The sequence below is a fragment of the Saccoglossus kowalevskii genome, chromosome 2 (genome assembly GCF_978046115.1).
Source record: "Saccoglossus kowalevskii chromosome 2, keSacKowa6.1, whole genome shotgun sequence".
Lineage (NCBI taxonomy): Eukaryota > Metazoa > Hemichordata > Enteropneusta > Harrimaniidae > Saccoglossus > Saccoglossus kowalevskii.
Window position 1 is genome coordinate 30,876,929 of NC_140642.1, and position 6,669 is coordinate 30,883,597.

A 6,669-nucleotide genomic window follows, 5' to 3' on the forward strand; every position below is an offset into this window, starting at 1 on the left:
CACAATTCCTAATTGTTGTCCATGTATGCTCTTCTACATATTTGGGTGTTATTTTAGAATTAAAGAAAGTTTGTGATGAAACCAATTTAGGAAGGCTATGTATTCCAACCTATCATAGCAACATACTCGGTTACAAAGGCTTAAAAGAGATATATTACCTGCAACAGATTTGCAAGATCGTGTATGGGAACATGAAACACCAACACTAGATATATAAATTGGCTGTGTAATTCAATAACTAATTCTTTGTTGCAAATAGTATAAACGATAGTGTTACCCTTGCTCTAATATAAGTATTTAATGCGATCCTGTATAAGTTATGAAAATACAAAACTATCATGTGTTATTATCTTTGGATGCCACATAAGCCTGTAAAAATGAGATGACAGCAATATGAGAAATCTGATGCAGAGAACTATACTTGATAGGTAAGCCACAGTGCATCTTCTGATGCTTCAGTAACAGGAAAAGGTATGATAGTAAAACAATAAATAGGTTTCATCAGTTAGTAAGTACGTACTACATGTATTATTAGGCAGAGTATTCAGTATCTGATATAATGCTAAGTTAGATGTAGATGCTGTTCTTTGTACACACACACACACACACACACATGCCTAACATAATTGAACATGGCGAATAAAAGCATATCATGCGACAAACTACTATAAACTTAGGGAGTTTATTAACATACTGAGCTCCTTACCTTTATTACAAAAATGCACTAAGAGTCAAATATTTGAAATCATGGGGGTGGGGTGGTGAAAGAGTGTGACCAGTGTAATTGTTTTTCTGTGTTGTTCAAACAAATCTTCCAGCTAACCCAACAATACCAAATGGTCGATCCCTCATGCCGGCATCTCATCGATTCGCTGGTCCGCCCAGTGCACCTGTGGAGATAATATTATCTCACCGTCTAGCTGGTCCGCCCAGTGCCACTGTGGAGATAATATTATCTCACTGACTCGCTGGTAAGCCCAGTGCACCAGTGGATATAATATCGACTCACTGGTCTACCCAGTGCCACTGGTGACTCACTGGCAAATAGTGTTATCTCTCTCTGACCCAGTTATTCCCATGAATATTGTTTGATAAAAAACGGTAAAAAAATACTGTTCGTGAAGCCCACCGCTTGTCTTTTCACGCCATTCTCCAAATTTCGCCGTAGGTGGCGTCTTGTTTTTGACTTCAGAAGGCATATCCCACGATAACACGTTTTCCTGCTGAATTATCATAACAATACTACATTATCACACATTTCGTGCATAAATGAAATAAACATGGACAAAATAATTCCATTTTGAAAAAATAAAGTGTTTAACCAGTTATATAATTTATGCTAATAGTTACTACTGATGCCACACATAAATTAATTTTTCCATACAGTGCGCGTTCATTTTAAAAACAAATCTGAATAGTGGGACTATATAGACGGGGGGGGGATTGTTTATAGGAAAAGATCGAAGTTGAATGCAACGCGTCACTACCACAGAATGGCCATATGATTGGTCTCGTCCATGGCGCCTTGGATTTGCGGTATCCATCAAATCTACGTTTGTGTACACTAAGTTTGTCAAAGTTAATTTTCAACATTGAATAGTTCCAACGCCATTCTTAAACGCATTCTTTTGCTGTAATACCATAGGGGGCCCAGGAATCTATACCCACCCACCCCCTCCCATACGCCTGGCCTGGGCTCCCTGTGTCTAGATATGCAATCCTACATCAATCAATTGCCCAACAAAGTTTCTTGCCTGTTTTCGGGGCTTCACGAAGCCTTTTTTCTTCCCCAAAATGTTACAAACTGACTTAAGTCGCGGTTTGAAACATTGGCTGAACGAGGCTAAGACTCTATTGTGAGTTTGGCAAGATATTTAATCACCCCGGCTTCCTTGATGCTTTTGTCATCCAGAAAACGGTTTTTCATTTCGGTCTAGAGTCTAGAGTGTTTATCTGTTCAACTAAAAGTTCTGTTAACTGTTAAAGCGGGAGGGTCGTCACCTGCACACGCGCGGAAACTGAGTCCCAAGTGACGATAACAACACACGTTAAAAACGTAAAGGCTCGTGGGTAGACGCTTGTTTGTAAACAATGACAGGCTATGGACATCTGACGCATGCGTAGGTGACGACTCTCCCGCTTTAATTGAACAACGAGTTACAATAAGGGCGTGGCTTATCAGACGTGAACGAGGTTTCTAAAAAAAAATGAGCGTGGTCATTATTGTAACTCGATGTTCGTAGCTCGATGTCCGTCACTCGAACATTTCGGAAATTTTTAACCAGAAAAATATTAGTTTGTGGGTCAATAAATGCCATGGGGAACTCATTAGTGTTTAATGTAATCAGTGATTTAATTATGTATATGAGCAAACAATTAGTAGTTGCTCCATATAGATTTCAAGAACTACTTAACAAGCATGAGTACAAGTTGAAACACAATCTAAAACTATGTTTGAAAATATTGTATTAAATATATTTTACAGCTCCCATGTCAGATCAAGTAAATAGAGCGACGTTAGTGGGTGGTTTGGGTCATATGGTCCTGTAATAGAATGAAGAACGACTTGTCTGTAATGGAATGTCAGTGTGAGTGCGTATGGTGCTAGGGAAGATTGTGTAAATGAACAGTGTAGCGATAAAGGCTGTCACTTTTATTAAAACGGCCTTCAAACGAGCAAATCTTTTCGTAACGGTTCGTGCTGTTATATGGTGTATCCAGTGATCACAATGGTCAAGTGATCACACGTCTCGCTGAATTCATCACATGACATTGTCACCTGATCGCTAATAGAACGCTTTCTAATGGAACGAACGCGCTCTAAAGGAATGGCTCGAGCTAGGTCTATTCGGTTATCTTCGTATTTTCAAATTCTTCATGCTATCGGCACATAATGGCTGTAAGCTGTAAAAACAGCGTGCAAAGTTGTGCAAAGCGATAGTAAAGTTTGCAGAATTATTTGTATATTTGGCCTAAGTTGTTGTCATGCAGAACCCCATAGTAATAGAGCAGAAAAAGTGAATAAAAGCCTGGTGAAAGCCATGTATACTATCAGATTGTCATATGAACTGACCGTATATTGTTAAAAACAGACTGAAAAGTTGTGAAAAGCGATTGAAAAGTTAGTAGAATTGCTTGCATATTTTCTCTGTCATTGTCGCAACGAACCCCGCAGTTAAATTAAGATAAAAATATTTACAAGTCTAGAAAAAGTCTTTATATCAGCAGAGTATCCCATTCGCCATCCATTAATTCGATGATATTTGGATATATTAAGTTAAGCTCAATCGGGCGTGGATAGCACTTGCATGGGAGACAACCCGAGTAAAGCAGCTGGTAAAACTATTTTTTGGTTTCGTCATGCACATGCAAAAGACATAAAATAGTTTGTTCGTATTCTTTGTTACTGTGATTTAAACATTTATAGTACAAAATCGTAAAAATTATTTTAATTGTTTATAGTTCAGAGAAGACCATTTTTTCTCGTATTTTCAAAGAGCAAATTGCTCAATGCTGTCGCCGTGTAATGATTGTTTGGTTTAAAACAGTGTGCAAAGTTGTGCGACGCGATTGCTAAGTTGATAGAATCACTTGTATAGATAGGATCACTTTGCCCTAAGTTGTTGTCATATAGAACCCCGTTGTAATACAGCAGAAAAAGTGAAAAGTTAGTAGAATTGCTTGCATATTTTCTCTAAGTCATTATCATAACAAACGCCGCAGTTAAATTAGGATACAAATATCTAGAGGCGTATTATCGTATTGTCTTCTAAAGCATATAGAGGTCCATCCAGGAAAGATGGAAGTGGAAAGGATATTAATTTTGAAATCTCGGTTAAAAAGGTGGTCAGGTGATCGTCCGATTTTTAAAGTTAAGCTCCATCGGGCGTGGCTAGTACTTACATGGGTTTTGGTTTCGTCACTCACATGGAAAAGACAAAGGGCATTTTCTGCGTATTAAATTTTTTTTATTTCAGAAATTGGGCTACATTCTCCATCTCGCTCATCAATGGTGATAGCAGTATGGACAATAAGTAGATCATCATCTCTTGGATCATGAACCTTTGTTCCAAACCATCCTGTGCAGTAATGCTCAACTATCTAAGACGTACTGAACATTCTCTGCTGGAACAGACACACCTGGGAGCATGAAACTCCAAAGTGTAGCAGCAAGTTCGCTTTGTTTGCCAGTCGGGTATGCGAACTTGTTCTCGAACAGTGTAAGACGATAGCTACACAGATCATACTCAAACTCTTCTTTTATGTTTCTCATATACCATTGGGTTTATGGTCTCATACCACTAATTGAAACTCCATAGACGACAATGTTAACATATGACGAGATTACTATATGAAAATGATAAACAAAGTTGAAAACATGGCTCAAAAACGGGATATCAACATGCCAGCAATCAACCACATGAAAAAAATAACATGTTGGCAAGCTCAAACACTTGCAAATCTCAGGTACACAAGACTGTATTTGGATTGCACCTAGAGAAATCACTGGAAAAACACCAAGAGTAAACAAAAGACCACATGTTAGTCTCACTTTTGACCCAGGTGACCCCCCCCCCCTTTATTCATATTTTGATTGGACTAAACTGGAGCACCAATTTACAGGGCGGTGGTCGTCGTGTATCGCGTGATCGGTGTATTTACATATGATGTGATGTGCTATGAGGTCCGCTAGGGAACAGGACGCGGCGCGACGACCATGGTTCTTTAACTTTGAAAACATGAGTTTTTACACACACTAACTGTGCACTAATCATCTGATAAGACACGGTGTATTTCCCCAGTATGAAGCAGGGTCACTTATAACTAATACAGTCAAGTTGAATGCCATTGTTCGCATTGTGTTCAACTCACCTGGTATTCATTGTTCATCATGACTACATTAATCAACTAAGATGGAATCGAAGCAACACATTGATGATTTGGGTGAAATATTTCAAATCTGTAACATAGCAACCACAAGGTCACAAATACTTTACAATGTTTCATATAAAGTGGAATACCGAACAGGAGACATAGAGCATGAAATCAGAAAGACCAGCCACCATGAGCAGCAACGTCGGGTCTGCATTGATGTACGGTTATTATAAACATTGGCGAGATTGAAACATTGTAGTCAAACCCGTAGACTTAGTGTTGTCGAAATAGACAGAAATAATACCACATGTTATTAGACGCACACTGCAATTACTTAGTTCGTTTCTATGGAAATTATCGAATTGACAGAAAAACAAAACAAGAAACCTAAATCGAGCATATATATTTTGAAAGTAATTCAAACTATGCATTATATGTACTTTATTATGTGCTGGTACAGATTACAGGAAATAAACAGGCATTTTACGTTTTTACAGGAAATAAAATAAAAGTTCCATTTACAGTAAACAGGTCTATACACTTTACAGATAAAGCAAATTCCTAGTTACATTTTACATTTTTAGTCCCCGTTCGGACGCAGTCCGAAAACGGGGACTTATGTTTTGCCCTGTGTGCGTCCGTCCGTGCGTCCGTGCGTCCGTGCGTCCGTGCGTCCGTGATCACCTGTATCTCGAACATGCATGGACCGATTAAGTTCAAACTTCACTCATACATCACACATTATATGGGACATATGCACATGCATTTTTTTCATGATCCGATTAACGATAGCCGAATAGCGGCCATTTTAAGGCCGAAAATGCATTGAAATCGCACATTTTCACCATTCCGGACCCGGATCTCAGTTATGCATGGACGGATTTCATTCAAATTTGGTACATACATTAAACATAATAGGACCTTGATGCACGTCATTTTTTTTTCGGATCAAGTTTGAAATAGCCGACTGGCGGCCATTTTGTTTTAAAGAATTCAGTTCTGGATCCGTATCCGAGACATGCTTGGATTGATCGAGTTCAAACTTCACACACACAAGGTACATCATGTCACAAATATGTATGTGCATTTGTTTCATGATCTCATTAACGATAGCCAAATGGCGGCCGCTTTAAGGCCGAAAATGCATTGAAATCGCACATTTTCACCATTCCGGACCCGTATCTCAGTTATGCATGGATGGATTTTGTTCAAATTTGGTACATACATTAAACATAATAGGACCTTGATGCACGTCTTTTTTTTTTTCGGATCAAGTTCGAAATGGCTGACTGGCGGCCATTTTGTTAAAGAATTCAGTTCTGGATCCGTATCCAAGACATGTCTGGATTGATCAAGTTCAAACTTCACACACACATGGTACATCATGTCACAAATAGATATGTGCCTTTGTTTCATGATCTGCTTAACAATGGCGGAATGATGGCCATTTTAAGGCCGAAAATGCATCAAAATCACGTATTTTCACAATTCCAGAACCGGATCTCAGTCATGCATGGATGGATTTTGTTCAGATTTAGCACAATGTGTTGTACATATGCAGGTGCATTTCGGTCATGATCTGCTTTGAATGTATACGTCACTCAAATATGAACGGAACGGGGACGTGTCATTGACAATGACTTGTCATAATATATTTGATATTTTGTGTTTAAGAATCAAAATTGAAAATTGCGTACGAATTACAACATTCAATGTGGATAATAGAAAATACGCTTACAAAAAGATCTTTGTACAAATTACGGACGAATGAAATAGCAGATTACATTTTATACA